Here is a 17,500-nt window from a genome sequence, read left to right on the forward strand (position 1 = left end):
GTGCCTCGTTTCGGTACCCGTCCTTCATAACGAGAACTTGCCAAGACAGTAGCGCATGCGCAAGAGCGTTATGTCGCCGGTCCCTGGGAGCTAGTTGTAAACAGAGCAGCATGGTAGAAAGAACGCACGCTAAAACTTGGGTCCACTTCACTAAATGTGATGGGTAACTGGGTGATGATGAAACCAGCGACAGACAATGATCTAAGTGAGACATCCTCATCTTAATCTTATCCGGTAGGTAAATAAAATGTTTAAGATAACGTTACCTTGATATGTTAGCTTCCGTTTCGCTAATGGTGCGTTCGCTTTCACCTCGGAACTCCGAATTTCCGACTAGATGAACATGAACGCGCTCTAAAGTTTGGCTTCACTTTACTAAATGCGACGGGTGATTGGGTGAAGGTAAAACCATTGACAACGATTTAAGTGTGAGGCATCATCGTTTAAATCTGCTCCAGCAGCTAAATAAACTGTTAAAGATAACGTTAGCTTGATATGTTAGCTTCCATTGCCACCGTTATCAGCTAATGGTGCGTTCGCTTTCTCCTCGGAAATTCTAACTTCCCAGTAGGAAAAATCAAATGAAAAAGGACGTGTCGGTAAAAGGAATGAAGATAAACAGTAAATTTAGTTCACAGTAAAGATGTTTGCTTCAGTTTAATTATCAGCTTATAAAACTACAAGGACGATGTTAAAATACAAACAGTTGTATGTTATTTATCGTGATATTTATCAAATATTGTTATAAATTGAGAAAAATATATATTTAATTATAAAAGAGAATTAAAATAATAAACACTCAAAAGTATCGAAAATTGGTACCGTTAAGTACCGGTATCGATTCGTAGGTACCGGGAATTAGTACCGGATCGATTCAAATGTCAAAGGTACCCATCCCTAATTATAACCAAAAAAACTCATGGAAATCAAGGGGGATCCATTGAAAATTGAATGGATGATTAGCTTGTAGAGAGGGTAGATGGTGGGATGAAAGATTGAACTGCTTGAAAGATTGATACATGATTGGAGGAAAGAAATGACAACGCGGGCAAATCCTCAACAGTCTAGACCAATAGGAAGTCATGCTGAAACTATTAGACGTGAAGTTCAGTTGGATTATGAATTCAAATGTGATATGGTGGAACTAGCTTTTGTGGCATTTGGATTAGTTTGATGCTATTTGCACATCCAATCATTTGCATAGAATTTCGTAAAAGCCAAATAAAAAGCTAACTTTAATTTCTAGAGGTCAAGACCACGTGGCCTAATGGATAAGGCGTCTGACTTCGGATCTGAAGATTGAGGGTTCAAGTCCCTTCGTGGTTGAGTCAATCCTCCTGACAATGATAATGACACAAGCAGCGCACCACTCTACCTCTGTCCACTTTAAACTGAGATTTCAATTACTTCACTGTCATGTATTGGAATCGATCTACATTCTGGAAAGTGTCTGAAATCCCACTTGAAAAGAATGTTCTTCTTTTTTAAAGTCTTGGATCACATGATTTTTACGTGTCCTTTATGTATTTCTACTTTGATCAGTTAGTAGTTTCAGCAACTCAGCAGGATTTTTATTATAACCAAAAAACTCATGAAAATCAAGGGGGATCCATTGAAAATTGAATGGATGATTAGCTTGTAGAGAGGGTAGATGGTGGGATGAAAGATTGAACTGCTTGAAAGATTGATACATGATTGGAGGAAAGAAATGACAACGAGGGCAAATCCTCAACAGTCTAGACCAATAGGAAGTCATGCTGAAACTATGAGACGTGAAGTTCAGTTGGATTTTGAATTCAAATGTGATATGGTGGAACTAGCTTTTGTGGCATTTGGATTAGTTTGATGCAATTTGCACATCCAATCATTTGCATAGAAATTTGTAAAAGCCAAATAAAAAGCAGACTTTAATTTCTAGAGGTAAAGACCACGTGGCCTAATGGATAAGGCGTCTGACTTCGGATCAGAAGATTGAGGGTTCAAGTCCCTTCGTGGTTGAGTCAATCCTCCTGACAATGTTAATATCACAAGCAGTGCACCACTCTACCTCTGTCAACTTTAAACTGAGATTTCAATTTCTTCACTGTCATGTATTGGAATCAATCTACATTCTGGAAAGTGTCTGCAAACACACTTGAAAAGAATGTTCTGCTTTTTTAAAGTCTTGGATCACATGATTTTTACGTGTCCTTTATGTTTTTCTACTTTGATCAGTTAGTAGTTTCAGCAACTCAGCAGGATTTTTATTATAACCAAAAAACTCATGGAAATCAAGGGGGATCCATTGAAAATTGAATGGATGATTAGCTTGTAGAGAGGGTAGATGGTGGGATGAAAGATTGAACTGCTTGAAAGATTGATACATGATTGGAGGAAAGAAATGACAACGAGGGCAAATCCTCAACAGTCTAGACCAATAGGAAGTCATGCTGAAACTATTAGACGTGAAGTTCAGTTGGATTTTGAATTCAAATGTGATATGGTGGAACTAGCTTTTGTGGCATTTGGATTAGTTTGATGCAATTTGCACATCCAATCAGTTGCATAGAAATTCGTAAAAGCCAAATAAATAGCTAACTTTAATTTCCTCAGTTAAAGACCACGTGCCCTGATGGATAAGGTGTCTGACTATGGATCAGAAGATTGAGGGTTCAAGTCCCTTCGTGGTTGAGTCAATCCTTCTGACACAAGCAGCGCAGCACTCTACCTCTGTCCACTTTAAACTGAGATTTCAATTTCTTCACTGTCATGTATTGGAATCAATCTACATTCTGGAAAGTGTCTACAAACCCACTTGAAAAGAATGTTCTGCTTTTTTAAAAACTTGGATCACATGATTTTTACGTGTCCTTTATGTTTTTCTACTTTGATCAGTTATTAGTTTCAGCAACTCAGCAGGATTTTTATTATAACCAAAAAAACTCATGGAAATCAAGGGGGATCCATTGAAAATTGAATGGATGATTAGCTTGTAGAGAGGGTAGATGGTGGGATGAAAGATTGAACTGCTTGAAAGATTGATACATGATTGGAGGAAAGAAATGACAACGCGGGCAAATCCTCAACAGTCTAGACCAATAGGAAGTCATGCTGAAACTATTAGATGTGAAGTTCAGTTGGATTATGAATTCAAATGTGATATGGTGGAACTAGCTTTTGTGGCATTTGGATTAGTTTGATGCAATTTGCACATCCAATCATTTGCATAGAATTTCGTAAAAGCCAAATAAAAAGCTAACTTTAATTTCTAGAGGTCAAGACCACGTGGCCTAATGGATAAGGCGTCTGACTTCGGATCAGAAGATTGAGGGTTCAAGTCCCTTCGTGGTTGAGTCATTTCTCCTGACAATGTTAATGACACAGGCAGTGCTCCACTCTACCTCTGTCCACTTTAAACTGAGATTTCAATTTCTTCACTGTCATGTATTGGATTGATCTACATTCTGGAAAGTGTCTGCAAACCCACTTGAAAAGAATGTTCTGCTTTTTTAAAGTCATGGATCACATGATTTTTACGTGTCCTTTCTCAATGTTTTTCTACTTTGTTCAGTTATTAGTTTCAGCAACTCAGCAGGATTTTTATTATAACCAAAAAACTCATGGAAATCAAGGGGGATCCATTGAAAATTGAATGGATGATTAGCTTGTAGAGAGGGTAGATGGTGGGATGAAAGATTGAACTGCTTGAAAGATTGATACATGATTGGAGGAAAGAAATGACGAGGGCAAATCCTCAACAGTCTAGACCAATAGGAAGTCATGCTGAAACTATTAGACGTGAAGTTCAGTTGGATTTTGAATTCAAATGTGATATGGTGGAACTAGCTTTTGTGGCATTTGGATTAGTTTGATGCAATTTGCACATCCAATCATTTGCATAGAAATTCGTAAAAGCCAAATAAATAGCTAACTTTAAATTCCTGAGGTAAAGACCATGTGGCCTAATGGATAAGGCGTCTGACTTCGGATCAGATGATTGAGGGTTCAAGTCCCTTCGTGGTTGAGTCAATACTTCTGACACAAGCAGCGCACCACTCTACCTCTGTCCACTTTAAACTGAGATTTCAATTTCTTCACTGTCATGTATTGGAATCAATCTACATTCTGGAAAGTGTCTGCAAACCCACTTGAAAAGAATGTTCTACTTTTTTAAAAACTTGGATCACATGATTTTTACGTGTCCTTTATGTTTTTCTACTTTGATCAGTTATTAGTTTCAGCAACTCAGCAGGATTTTTATTATAACCAAAAAAACTCATGGAAATCAAGGGGGATCCATTGAAAATTGAATGGATGATTAGCTTGTAGAGAGGGTAGATGGTGGGATGAAAGATTGAACTGCTTGAAAGATTGATACATGATTGGAGGAAAGAAATGACAACGCGGGCAAATCCTCAACAGTCTAGACCAATAGGAAGTCATGCTGAAACTATTAGACGTGAAGTTCAGTTGGATTATGAATTCAAATGTGATATAGTGGAACTAGCTTTTGTGGCATTTGGATTAGTTTGATGCAATTTGCACATCCAATCATTTGCATAGAATTTCGTAAAAGCCAAATAAAAAGCTAACTTTAATTTCTAGAGGTCAAGACCACGTGGCCTAATGGATAAGGCGTCTGACTTCGGATCTGAAGATTGAGGGTTCAAGTCCCTTCGTGGTTGAGTCAATCCTCCTGACAATGTTAATGACACAAGCGGCGCACCACTCTACCTCTGTCCACTTTAAACTGAGATTTCAATTACTTCACTGTCATGTATTGGAATCAATCTATATTCTGGAAAGTGTCTGAAATCCCACTTGAAAAGAATGTTCTGCTTTTTTAAAGTCTTGGATCACATGATTTTTACGTGTCCTTTATGTTTTTCTACTTTGATCAGTTATTAGTTTCAGCAACTCAGCAGGATTTTTATTATAACCAAAAAACTCATGGAAATCAAGGGGGATCCATTGAAAATTGAATGGATGATTAGCTTGTAGAGAGGGTAGATGGTGGGATGAAAGATTGAACTGCTTGAAAGATTGATACATGATTGGAGGAAAGAAATGACAACGAGGGCAAATCCTCAACAGTCTAGACCAATAGGAAGTCATGCTGAAACTATGAGACGTGAAGTTCAGTTGGATTTTGAATTCAAATGTGATATGGTGGAACTAGCTTTTGTGGCATTTGGATTAGTTTGATGCAATTTGCACATCCAATCATTTGCATAGAAATTCGTAAAAGCCAAATAAAAAGCAAACTTTAACTTCTAGAGGTAAAGACCACGTGGCCTAATGGATAAGGCGTCTGACTTCGGATCAGAAGATTGAGGGTTCAAGTCCCTTCGTGGTTGAGTCAATCCTCCTGACAATGTTAATAACACAAGCAGTGATTACTCTACCTCTGTCAACTTTAAACTGAGATTTCAATTTCTTCACTGTCATGTATTGGAATCAATCTACATTCTGGAAAGTGTCTGCAAACACACTTGAAAAGAATGTTCTGCTTTTTTAAAGTCTTGGATCACATGATTTTTACGTGTCCTTTATGTTTTTCTACTTTGATCAGTTAGTAGTTTCAGCAACTCAGCAGGATTTTTATTATAACCAAAAAAACTCATGGAAATCAAGGGGGATCCATTGAAAATTGAATGGATGATTAGCTTGTAGAGAGGGTAGATGGTGGGATGAAAGATTGAACTGCTTGAAAGATTGATACATGATTGGAGGAAAGAAATGACAACGCGGGCAAATCCTCAACAGTCTAGACCAATAGGAAGTCATGCTGAAACTATTAGACGTGAAGTTCAGTTGGATTTTGAATTCAAATGTGATATGGTGGAACTAGCTTTTGTGGCATTTGGATTAGTTTGATGCAATTTGCACATCCAATCATTTGCATAGAAATTCGTAAAAGCCAAATAAATAGCTAACTTTAAATTCCTGAGGTAAAGACCACGTGGCCTAATGGATAAGGCGTCTGACTTCGGATCAGAAGATTGAGGGTTCAAGTCCCTTCGTGGTTGAGTCAATCCTTCTGACACAAGCAGCGCACCACTCTACCTCTGTCCACTTTAAACTGAGATTTCAATTTCTTCACTGTCATGTATTGGAATCAATCTACATTCTGGAAAGTGTCTGCAAACCCACTTGAAAAGAATGTTCTACTTTTTTAAAAACTTGGATCACATGATTTTTACGTGTCCTTTATGTTTTTCTACTTTGATCAGTTATTAGTTTCAGCAACTCAGCAGGATTTTTATTATAACTAGGGATGAGTACCGAATTCGGTACTTTTTAAGGTACCGACCGAATTCCACAGTACCGACCGAGCACCGATTCACGTCATTTCAAACGGTGCCTCGTTTCGGTACCCGTCCTTCATAACGAGAACTTGCCAAGACAGTAGCGCATGCGCAAGAGCGTTATGTCGCCGGTCCCTGGGAGCTAGTTGTAAACAGAGCAGCATGGTAGAAAGAACGCACGCTAAAACTTGGGTCCACTTCACTAAATGTGATGGGTAACTGGGTGATGATGAAACCAGCGACAGACAATGATCTAAGTGAGACATCCTCATCTTAATCTTCTCCGGTAGGTAAATAAAATGTTTAAGATAACGTTACCTTGATATGTTAGCTTCCGTTTCGCTAATGGTGCGTTCGCTTTCACCTCGGAACTCCGAATTTCCGACTAGATGAACATGAACGCGCTCTAAAGTTTGGCTTCACTTTACTAAATGCGACGGGTGATTGGGTGAAGGTAAAACCATTGACAACGATTTAAGTGTGAGGCATCATCGTTTAAATCTGCTCCAGCAGCTAAATAAACTGTTAAAGATAACGTTAGCTTGATATGTTAGCTTCCATTGCCACCGTTATCAGCTAATGGTGCGTTCGCTTTCTCCTCGGAAATTCTAACTTCCCAGTAGGAAAAATCAAATGAAAAAGGACGCGTCGGTAAAAGGAATGAAGATAAACAGTAAATTTAGTTCACAGTAAAGATGTTTGCTTCAGTTTAATTATCAGCTTATAAAACTACAAGGACGATGTTAAAATACAAACAGTTGTATGTTATTTATCGTGATATTTATCAAATATTGTTATAAATTGAGAAAAATATATATTTAATTATAAAAGAGAATTAAAATAATAAACACTCAAAAGTATCGAAAATTGGTACCGTTAAGTACCGGTATCGATTCGTAGGTACCGGGAATTAGTACCGGATCGATTCAAATGTCAAAGGTACCCATCCCTAATTATAACCAAAAAAACTCATGGAAATCAAGGGGGATCCATTGAAAATTGAATGGATGATTAGCTTGTAGAGAGGGTAGATGGTGGGATGAAAGATTGAACTGCTTGAAAGATTGATACATGATTGGAGGAAAGAAATGACAACGCGGGCAAATCCTCAACAGTCTAGACCAATAGGAAGTCATGCTGAAACTATTAGACGTGAAGTTCAGTTGGATTATGAATTCAAATGTGATATGGTGGAACTAGCTTTTGTGGCATTTGGATTAGTTTGATGCTATTTGCACATCCAATCATTTGCATAGAATTTCGTAAAAGCCAAATAAAAAGCTAACTTTAATTTCTAGAGGTCAAGACCACGTGGCCTAATGGATAAGGCGTCTGACTTCGGATCTGAAGATTGAGGGTTCAAGTCCCTTCGTGGTTGAGTCAATCCTCCTGACAATGATAATGACACAAGCAGCGCACCACTCTACCTCTGTCCACTTTAAACTGAGATTTCAATTACTTCACTGTCATGTATTGGAATCGATCTACATTCTGGAAAGTGTCTGAAATCCCACTTGAAAAGAATGTTCTTCTTTTTTAAAGTCTTGGATCACATGATTTTTACGTGTCCTTTATGTATTTCTACTTTGATCAGTTAGTAGTTTCAGCAACTCAGCAGGATTTTTATTATAACCAAAAAACTCATGAAAATCAAGGGGGATCCATTGAAAATTGAATGGATGATTAGCTTGTAGAGAGGGTAGATGGTGGGATGAAAGATTGAACTGCTTGAAAGATTGATACATGATTGGAGGAAAGAAATGACAACGAGGGCAAATCCTCAACAGTCTAGACCAATAGGAAGTCATGCTGAAACTATGAGACGTGAAGTTCAGTTGGATTTTGAATTCAAATGTGATATGGTGGAACTAGCTTTTGTGGCATTTGGATTAGTTTGATGCAATTTGCACATCCAATCATTTGCATAGAAATTTGTAAAAGCCAAATAAAAAGCAGACTTTAATTTCTAGAGGTAAAGACCACGTGGCCTAATGGATAAGGCGTCTGACTTCGGATCAGAAGATTGAGGGTTCAAGTCCCTTCGTGGTTGAGTCAATCCTCCTGACAATGTTAATATCACAAGCAGTGCACCACTCTACCTCTGTCAACTTTAAACTGAGATTTCAATTTCTTCACTGTCATGTATTGGAATCAATCTACATTCTGGAAAGTGTCTGCAAACACACTTGAAAAGAATGTTCTGCTTTTTTAAAGTCTTGGATCACATGATTTTTACGTGTCCTTTATGTTTTTCTACTTTGATCAGTTAGTAGTTTCAGCAACTCAGCAGGATTTTTATTATAACCAAAAAACTCATGGAAATCAAGGGGGATCCATTGAAAATTGAATGGATGATTAGCTTGTAGAGAGGGTAGATGGTGGGATGAAAGATTGAACTGCTTGAAAGATTGATACATGATTGGAGGAAAGAAATGACAACGAGGGCAAATCCTCAACAGTCTAGACCAATAGGAAGTCATGCTGAAACTATTAGACGTGAAGTTCAGTTGGATTTTGAATTCAAATGTGATATGGTGGAACTAGCTTTTGTGGCATTTGGATTAGTTTGATGCAATTTGCACATCCAATCAGTTGCATAGAAATTCGTAAAAGCCAAATAAATAGCTAACTTTAATTTCCTCAGTTAAAGACCACGTGCCCTGATGGATAAGGTGTCTGACTATGGATCAGAAGATTGAGGGTTCAAGTCCCTTCGTGGTTGAGTCAATCCTTCTGACACAAGCAGCGCAGCACTCTACCTCTGTCCACTTTAAACTGAGATTTCAATTTCTTCACTGTCATGTATTGGAATCAATCTACATTCTGGAAAGTGTCTACAAACCCACTTGAAAAGAATGTTCTGCTTTTTTAAAAACTTGGATCACATGATTTTTACGTGTCCTTTATGTTTTTCTACTTTGATCAGTTATTAGTTTCAGCAACTCAGCAGGATTTTTATTATAACCAAAAAAACTCATGGAAATCAAGGGGGATCCATTGAAAATTGAATGGATGATTAGCTTGTAGAGAGGGTAGATGGTGGGATGAAAGATTGAACTGCTTGAAAGATTGATACATGATTGGAGGAAAGAAATGACAACGCGGGCAAATCCTCAACAGTCTAGACCAATAGGAAGTCATGCTGAAACTATTAGATGTGAAGTTCAGTTGGATTATGAATTCAAATGTGATATGGTGGAACTAGCTTTTGTGGCATTTGGATTAGTTTGATGCAATTTGCACATCCAATCATTTGCATAGAATTTCGTAAAAGCCAAATAAAAAGCTAACTTTAATTTCTAGAGGTCAAGACCATGTGGCCTAATGGATAAGGCGTCTGACTTCGGATCAGAAGATTGAGGGTTCAAGTCCCTTCGTGGTTGAGTCATTTCTCCTGACAATGTTAATGACACAGGCAGTGCTCCACTCTACCTCTGTCCACTTTAAACTGAGATTTCAATTTCTTCACTGTCATGTATTGGATTGATCTACATTCTGGAAAGTGTCTGCAAACCCACTTGAAAAGAATGTTCTGCTTTTTTAAAGTCATGGATCACATGATTTTTACGTGTCCTTTCTCAATGTTTTTCTACTTTGTTCAGTTATTAGTTTCAGCAACTCAGCAGGATTTTTATTATAACCAAAAAACTCATGGAAATCAAGGGGGATCCATTGAAAATTGAATGGATGATTAGCTTGTAGAGAGGGTAGATGGTGGGATGAAAGATTGAACTGCTTGAAAGATTGATACATGATTGGAGGAAAGAAATGACGAGGGCAAATCCTCAACAGTCTAGACCAATAGGAAGTCATGCTGAAACTATTAGACGTGAAGTTCAGTTGGATTTTGAATTCAAATGTGATATGGTGGAACTAGCTTTTGTGGCATTTGGATTAGTTTGATGCAATTTGCACATCCAATCATTTGCATAGAAATTCGTAAAAGCCAAATAAATAGCTAACTTTAAATTCCTGAGGTAAAGACCATGTGGCCTAATGGATAAGGCGTCTGACTTCGGATCAGATGATTGAGGGTTCAAGTCCCTTCGTGGTTGAGTCAATACTTCTGACACAAGCAGCGCACCACTCTACCTCTGTCCACTTTAAACTGAGATTTCAATTTCTTCACTGTCATGTATTGGAATCAATCTACATTCTGGAAAGTGTCTGCAAACCCACTTGAAAAGAATGTTCTACTTTTTTAAAAACTTGGATCACATGATTTTTACGTGTCCTTTATGTTTTTCTACTTTGATCAGTTATTAGTTTCAGCAACTCAGCAGGATTTTTATTATAACCAAAAAAACTCATGGAAATCAAGGGGGATCCATTGAAAATTGAATGGATGATTAGCTTGTAGAGAGGGTAGATGGTGGGATGAAAGATTGAACTGCTTGAAAGATTGATACATGATTGGAGGAAAGAAATGACAACGCGGGCAAATCCTCAACAGTCTAGACCAATAGGAAGTCATGCTGAAACTATTAGACGTGAAGTTCAGTTGGATTATGAATTCAAATGTGATATAGTGGAACTAGCTTTTGTGGCATTTGGATTAGTTTGATGCAATTTGCACATCCAATCATTTGCATAGAATTTCGTAAAAGCCAAATAAAAAGCTAACTTTAATTTCTAGAGGTCAAGACCACGTGGCCTAATGGATAAGGCGTCTGACTTCGGATCTGAAGATTGAGGGTTCAAGTCCCTTCGTGGTTGAGTCAATCCTCCTGACAATGTTAATGACACAAGCGGCGCACCACTCTACCTCTGTCCACTTTAAACTGAGATTTCAATTACTTCACTGTCATGTATTGGAATCGATCTATATTCTGGAAAGTGTCTGAAATCCCACTTGAAAAGAATGTTCTGCTTTTTTAAAGTCTTGGATCACATGATTTTTACGTGTCCTTTATGTTTTTCTACTTTGATCAGTTATTAGTTTCAGCAACTCAGCAGGATTTTTATTATAACCAAAAAACTCATGGAAATCAAGGGGGATCCATTGAAAATTGAATGGATGATTACCTTGTAGAGAGGGTAGATGGTGGGATGAAAGATTGAACTGCTTGAAAGATTGATACATGATTGGAGGAAAGAAATGACAACGAGGGCAAATCCTCAACAGTCTAGACCAATAGGAAGTCATGCTGAAACTATGAGACGTGAAGTTCAGTTGGATTTTGAATTCAAATGTGATATGGTGGAACTAGCTTTTGTGGCATTTGGATTAGTTTGATGCAATTTGCACATCCAATCATTTGCATAGAATTTCGTAAAAGCCAAATAAAAAGCTAACTTTAATTTCTAGAGGTCAAGACCACGTGGCCTAATGGATAAGGCGTCTGACTTCGGATCAGAAGATTGAGGGTTCAAGTCCCTTCGTGGTTGAGTCATTTCTCCTGACAATGTTAATGACACAGGCAGTGCACCACTCTACCTCTGTCCACTTTAAACTGAGATTTCAATTTCTTCACTGTCATGTATTGGAATCAATCTACATTCTGGAAAGTGTCTGCAAACCCACTTGAAAAGAATGTTCTACTTTTTTAAAAACTTGGATCACATGATTTTTACGTGTCCTTTATGTTTTTCTACTTTGATCAGTTATTAGTTTCAGCAACTCAGCAGGATTTTTATTATAACTAGGGATGAGTACCGAATTCGGTACTTTTTAAGGTACCGACCGAATTCCACAGTACCGACCGAGCACCGATTCACGTCATTTCAAACGGTGCCTCGTTTCGGTACCCGTCCTTCATAACGAGAACTTGCCAAGACAGTAGCGCATGCGCAAGAGCGTTATGTCGCCGGTCCCTGGGAGCTAGTTGTAAACAGAGCAGCATGGTAGAAAGAACGCACGCTAAAACTTGGGTCCACTTCACTAAATGTGATGGGTAACTGGGTGATGATGAAACCAGCGACAGACAATGATCTAAGTGAGACATCCTCATCTTAATCTTCTCCGGTAGGTAAATAAAATGTTTAAGATAACGTTACCTTGATATGTTAGCTTCCGTTTCGCTAATGGTGCGTTCGCTTTCACCTCGGAACTCCGAATTTCCGACTAGATGAACATGAACGCGCTCTAAAGTTTGGCTTCACTTTACTAAATGCGACGGGTGATTGGGTGAAGGTAAAACCATTGACAACGATTTAAGTGTGAGGCATCATCGTTTAAATCTGCTCCAGCAGCTAAATAAACTGTTAAAGATAACGTTAGCTTGATATGTTAGCTTCCATTGCCACCGTTATCAGCTAATGGTGCGTTCGCTTTCTCCTCGGAAATTCTAACTTCCCAGTAGGAAAAATCAAATGAAAAAGGACGCGTCGGTAAAAGGAATGAAGATAAACAGTAAATTTAGTTCACAGTAAAGATGTTTGCTTCAGTTTAATTATCAGCTTATAAAACTACAAGGACGATGTTAAAATACAAACAGTTGTATGTTATTTATCGTGATATTTATCAAATATTGTTATAAATTGAGAAAAATATATATTTAATTATAAAAGAGAATTAAAATAATAAACACTCAAAAGTATCGAAAATTGGTACCGTTAAGTACCGGTATCGATTCGTAGGTACCGGGAATTAGTACCGGATCGATTCAAATGTCAAAGGTACCCATCCCTAATTATAACCAAAAAAACTCATGGAAATCAAGGGGGATCCATTGAAAATTGAATGGATGATTAGCTTGTAGAGAGGGTAGATGGTGGGATGAAAGATTGAACTGCTTGAAAGATTGATACATGATTGGAGGAAAGAAATGACAACGCGGGCAAATCCTCAACAGTCTAGACCAATAGGAAGTCATGCTGAAACTATTAGACGTGAAGTTCAGTTGGATTATGAATTCAAATGTGATATGGTGGAACTAGCTTTTGTGGCATTTGGATTAGTTTGATGCTATTTGCACATCCAATCATTTGCATAGAATTTCGTAAAAGCCAAATAAAAAGCTAACTTTAATTTCTAGAGGTCAAGACCACGTGGCCTAATGGATAAGGCGTCTGACTTCGGATCTGAAGATTGAGGGTTCAAGTCCCTTCGTGGTTGAGTCAATCCTCCTGACAATGATAATGACACAAGCAGCGCACCACTCTACCTCTGTCCACTTTAAACTGAGATTTCAATTACTTCACTGTCATGTATTGGAATCGATCTACATTCTGGAAAGTGTCTGAAATCCCACTTGAAAAGAATGTTCTTCTTTTTTAAAGTCTTGGATCACATGATTTTTACGTGTCCTTTATGTATTTCTACTTTGATCAGTTAGTAGTTTCAGCAACTCAGCAGGATTTTTATTATAACCAAAAAACTCATGAAAATCAAGGGGGATCCATTGAAAATTGAATGGATGATTAGCTTGTAGAGAGGGTAGATGGTGGGATGAAAGATTGAACTGCTTGAAAGATTGATACATGATTGGAGGAAAGAAATGACAACGAGGGCAAATCCTCAACAGTCTAGACCAATAGGAAGTCATGCTGAAACTATGAGACGTGAAGTTCAGTTGGATTTTGAATTCAAATGTGATATGGTGGAACTAGCTTTTGTGGCATTTGGATTAGTTTGATGCAATTTGCACATCCAATCATTTGCATAGAAATTTGTAAAAGCCAAATAAAAAGCAGACTTTAATTTCTAGAGGTAAAGACCACGTGGCCTAATGGATAAGGCGTCTGACTTCGGATTAGAAGATTGAGGGTTCAAGTCCCTTCGTGGTTGAGTCAATTCTCCTGACAATGTTAATATCACAAGCAGTGCACCACTCTACCTCTGTCAACTTTAAACTGAGATTTCAATTTCTTCACTGTCATGTATTGGAATCAATCTACATTCTGGAAAGTGTCTGCAAACACACTTGAAAAGAATGTTCTGCTTTTTTAAAGTCTTGGATCACATGATTTTTACGTGTCCTTTATGTTTTTCTACTTTGATCAGTTAGTAGTTTCAGCAACTCAGCAGGATTTTTATTATAACCAAAAAACTCATGGAAATCAAGGGGGATCCATTGAAAATTGAATGGATGATTAGCTTGTAGAGAGGGTAGATGGTGGGATGAAAGATTGAACTGCTTGAAAGATTGATACATGATTGGAGGAAAGAAATGACAACGAGGGCAAATCCTCAACAGTCTAGACCAATAGGAAGTCATGCTGAAACTATTAGACGTGAAGTTCAGTTGGATTTTGAATTCAAATGTGATATGGTGGAACTAGCTTTTGTGGCATTTGGATTAGTTTGATGCAATTTGCACATCCAATCAGTTGCATAGAAATTCGTAAAAGCCAAATAAATAGCTAACTTTAATTTCCTCAGTTAAAGACCACGTGCCCTGATGGATAAGGTGTCTGACTATGGATCAGAAGATTGAGGGTTCAAGTCCCTTCGTGGTTGAGTCAATCCTTCTGACACAAGCAGCGCAGCACTCTACCTCTGTCCACTTTAAACTGAGATTTCAATTTCTTCACTGTCATGTATTGGAATCAATCTACATTCTGGAAAGTGTCTACAAACCCACTTGAAAAGAATGTTCTGCTTTTTTAAAAACTTGGATCACATGATTTTTACGTGTCCTTTATGTTTTTCTACTTTGATCAGTTATTAGTTTCAGCAACTCAGCAGGATTTTTATTATAACCAAAAAAACTCATGGAAATCAAGGGGGATCCATTGAAAATTGAATGGATGATTAGCTTGTAGAGAGGGTAGATGGTGGGATGAAAGATTGAACTGCTTGAAAGATTGATACATGATTGGAGGAAAGAAATGACAACGCGGGCAAATCCTCAACAGTCTAGACCAATAGGAAGTCATGCTGAAACTATTAGATGTGAAGTTCAGTTGGATTATGAATTCAAATGTGATATGGTGGAACTAGCTTTTGTGGCATTTGGATTAGTTTGATGCAATTTGCACATCCAATCATTTGCATAGAATTTCGTAAAAGCCAAATAAAAAGCTAACTTTAATTTCTAGAGGTCAAGACCATGTGGCCTAATGGATAAGGCGTCTGACTTCGGATCAGAAGATTGAGGGTTCAAGTCCCTTCGTGGTTGAGTCATTTCTCCTGACAATGTTAATGACACAGGCAGTGCTCCACTCTACCTCTGTCCACTTTAAACTGAGATTTCAATTTCTTCACTGTCATGTATTGGATTGATCTACATTCTGGAAAGTGTCTGCAAACCCACTTGAAAAGAATGTTCTGCTTTTTTAAAGTCATGGATCACATGATTTTTACGTGTCCTTTCTCAATGTTTTTCTACTTTGTTCAGTTATTAGTTTCAGCAACTCAGCAGGATTTTTATTATAACCAAAAAACTCATGGAAATCAAGGGGGATCCATTGAAAATTGAATGGATGATTAGCTTGTAGAGAGGGTAGATGGTGGGATGAAAGATTGAACTGCTTGAAAGATTGATACATGATTGGAGGAAAGAAATGACGAGGGCAAATCCTCAACAGTCTAGACCAATAGGAAGTCATGCTGAAACTATTAGACGTGAAGTTCAGTTGGATTTTGAATTCAAATGTGATATGGTGGAACTAGCTTTTGTGGCATTTGGATTAGTTTGATGCAATTTGCACATCCAATCATTTGCATAGAAATTCGTAAAAGCCAAATAAATAGCTAACTTTAAATTCCTGAGGTAAAGACCATGTGGCCTAATGGATAAGGCGTCTGACTTCGGATCAGATGATTGAGGGTTCAAGTCCCTTCGTGGTTGAGTCAATACTTCTGACACAAGCAGCGCACCACTCTACCTCTGTCCACTTTAAACTGAGATTTCAATTTCTTCACTGTCATGTATTGGAATCAATCTACATTCTGGAAAGTGTCTGCAAACCCACTTGAAAAGAATGTTCTACTTTTTTAAAAACTTGGATCACATGATTTTTACGTGTCCTTTATGTTTTTCTACTTTGATCAGTTATTAGTTTCAGCAACTCAGCAGGATTTTTATTATAACCAAAAAAACTCATGGAAATCAAGGGGGATCCATTGAAAATTGAATGGATGATTAGCTTGTAGAGAGGGTAGATGGTGGGATGAAAGATTGAACTGCTTGAAAGATTGATACATGATTGGAGGAAAGAAATGACAACGCGGGCAAATCCTCAACAGTCTAGACCAATAGGAAGTCATGCTGAAACTATTAGACGTGAAGTTCAGTTGGATTATGAATTCAAATGTGATATAGTGGAACTAGCTTTTGTGGCATTTGGATTAGTTTGATGCAATTTGCACATCCAATCATTTGCATAGAATTTCGTAAAAGCCAAATAAAAAGCTAACTTTAATTTCTAGAGGTCAAGACCACGTGGCCTAATGGATAAGGCGTCTGACTTCGGATCTGAAGATTGAGGGTTCAAGTCCCTTCGTGGTTGAGTCAATCCTCCTGACAATGTTAATGACACAAGCGGCGCACCACTCTACCTCTGTCCACTTTAAACTGAGATTTCAATTACTTCACTGTCATGTATTGGAATCGATCTATATTCTGGAAAGTGTCTGAAATCCCACTTGAAAAGAATGTTCTGCTTTTTTAAAGTCTTGGATCACATGATTTTTACGTGTCCTTTATGTTTTTCTACTTTGATCAGTTATTAGTTTCAGCAACTCAGCAGGATTTTTATTATAACCAAAAAACTCATGGAAATCAAGGGGGATCCATTGAAAATTGAATGGATGATTACCTTGTAGAGAGGGTAGATGGTGGGATGAAAGATTGAACTGCTTGAAAGATTGATACATGATTGGAGGAAAGAAATGACAACGAGGGCAAATCCTCAACAGTCTAGACCAATAGGAAGTCATGCTGAAACTATGAGACGTGAAGTTCAGTTGGATTTTGAATTCAAATGTGATATGGTGGAACTAGCTTTTGTGGCATTTGGATTAGTTTGATGCAATTTGCACATCCAATCATTTGCATAGAATTTCGTAAAAGCCAAATAAAAAGCTAACTTTAATTTCTAGAGGTCAAGACCACGTGGCCTAATGGATAAGGCGTCTGACTTCGGATCAGAAGATTGAGGGTTCAAGTCCCTTCGTGGTTGAGTCATTTCTCCTGACAATGTTAATGACACAGGCAGTGCACCACTCTACCTCTGTCCACTTTAAACTGAGATTTCAATTTCTTCACTGTCATGTATTGGATTGATCTACATTCTGGAAAGTGTCTGCAAACCTACTTGAAAAGAAT

The 17,500-nt window shown here is 37.8% G+C and overlaps 19 non-coding genes across 19 annotated transcripts; all 19 read left to right on the top strand.

The window, feature by feature from the left end:
- Positions 1-1,253: 1,253 nt before the first annotated feature.
- Positions 1,254-1,326, top strand: trnar-ucg (transfer RNA arginine (anticodon UCG)). Its single transcript has one exon. It is a non-coding gene; the product is annotated as a tRNA-Arg (tRNA).
- A 599-nt stretch (positions 1,327-1,925) lies between these two features.
- On the top strand, positions 1,926-1,998 carry trnar-ucg (transfer RNA arginine (anticodon UCG)). The gene has a single exon. It is a non-coding gene; the product is annotated as a tRNA-Arg (tRNA).
- A 1,260-nt stretch (positions 1,999-3,258) lies between these two features.
- trnar-ucg (transfer RNA arginine (anticodon UCG)) lies at positions 3,259-3,331 on the top strand. The gene has a single exon. It is a non-coding gene; the product is annotated as a tRNA-Arg (tRNA).
- Positions 3,332-3,930: 599 nt separating this feature from the next.
- Positions 3,931-4,003, top strand: trnar-ucg (transfer RNA arginine (anticodon UCG)). Its single transcript has one exon. It is a non-coding gene; the product is annotated as a tRNA-Arg (tRNA).
- A 588-nt stretch (positions 4,004-4,591) lies between these two features.
- trnar-ucg (transfer RNA arginine (anticodon UCG)) lies at positions 4,592-4,664 on the top strand. The gene has a single exon. It is a non-coding gene; the product is annotated as a tRNA-Arg (tRNA).
- Positions 4,665-5,263: 599 nt separating this feature from the next.
- Positions 5,264-5,336, top strand: trnar-ucg (transfer RNA arginine (anticodon UCG)). The gene has a single exon. It is a non-coding gene; the product is annotated as a tRNA-Arg (tRNA).
- Positions 5,337-5,935: 599 nt separating this feature from the next.
- On the top strand, positions 5,936-6,008 carry trnar-ucg (transfer RNA arginine (anticodon UCG)). Its single transcript has one exon. It is a non-coding gene; the product is annotated as a tRNA-Arg (tRNA).
- A 1,584-nt stretch (positions 6,009-7,592) lies between these two features.
- Positions 7,593-7,665, top strand: trnar-ucg (transfer RNA arginine (anticodon UCG)). Its single transcript has one exon. It is a non-coding gene; the product is annotated as a tRNA-Arg (tRNA).
- A 599-nt stretch (positions 7,666-8,264) lies between these two features.
- Positions 8,265-8,337, top strand: trnar-ucg (transfer RNA arginine (anticodon UCG)). Its single transcript has one exon. It is a non-coding gene; the product is annotated as a tRNA-Arg (tRNA).
- Positions 8,338-9,597: 1,260 nt separating this feature from the next.
- trnar-ucg (transfer RNA arginine (anticodon UCG)) lies at positions 9,598-9,670 on the top strand. The gene has a single exon. It is a non-coding gene; the product is annotated as a tRNA-Arg (tRNA).
- A 599-nt stretch (positions 9,671-10,269) lies between these two features.
- Positions 10,270-10,342, top strand: trnar-ucg (transfer RNA arginine (anticodon UCG)). The gene has a single exon. It is a non-coding gene; the product is annotated as a tRNA-Arg (tRNA).
- Positions 10,343-10,930: 588 nt separating this feature from the next.
- On the top strand, positions 10,931-11,003 carry trnar-ucg (transfer RNA arginine (anticodon UCG)). The gene has a single exon. It is a non-coding gene; the product is annotated as a tRNA-Arg (tRNA).
- A 599-nt stretch (positions 11,004-11,602) lies between these two features.
- Positions 11,603-11,675, top strand: trnar-ucg (transfer RNA arginine (anticodon UCG)). Its single transcript has one exon. It is a non-coding gene; the product is annotated as a tRNA-Arg (tRNA).
- Positions 11,676-13,271: 1,596 nt separating this feature from the next.
- On the top strand, positions 13,272-13,344 carry trnar-ucg (transfer RNA arginine (anticodon UCG)). Its single transcript has one exon. It is a non-coding gene; the product is annotated as a tRNA-Arg (tRNA).
- Positions 13,345-13,943: 599 nt separating this feature from the next.
- trnar-ucg (transfer RNA arginine (anticodon UCG)) lies at positions 13,944-14,016 on the top strand. The gene has a single exon. It is a non-coding gene; the product is annotated as a tRNA-Arg (tRNA).
- A 1,260-nt stretch (positions 14,017-15,276) lies between these two features.
- Positions 15,277-15,349, top strand: trnar-ucg (transfer RNA arginine (anticodon UCG)). Its single transcript has one exon. It is a non-coding gene; the product is annotated as a tRNA-Arg (tRNA).
- Positions 15,350-15,948: 599 nt separating this feature from the next.
- On the top strand, positions 15,949-16,021 carry trnar-ucg (transfer RNA arginine (anticodon UCG)). Its single transcript has one exon. It is a non-coding gene; the product is annotated as a tRNA-Arg (tRNA).
- Positions 16,022-16,609: 588 nt separating this feature from the next.
- Positions 16,610-16,682, top strand: trnar-ucg (transfer RNA arginine (anticodon UCG)). Its single transcript has one exon. It is a non-coding gene; the product is annotated as a tRNA-Arg (tRNA).
- A 599-nt stretch (positions 16,683-17,281) lies between these two features.
- Positions 17,282-17,354, top strand: trnar-ucg (transfer RNA arginine (anticodon UCG)). Its single transcript has one exon. It is a non-coding gene; the product is annotated as a tRNA-Arg (tRNA).
- Positions 17,355-17,500: the final 146 nt, after the last annotated feature.

Source organism: Nothobranchius furzeri, chromosome 14, assembly GCF_043380555.1.
Source record: "Nothobranchius furzeri strain GRZ-AD chromosome 14, NfurGRZ-RIMD1, whole genome shotgun sequence".
Taxonomy (NCBI): Eukaryota; Metazoa; Chordata; class Actinopteri; order Cyprinodontiformes; family Nothobranchiidae; genus Nothobranchius; species Nothobranchius furzeri.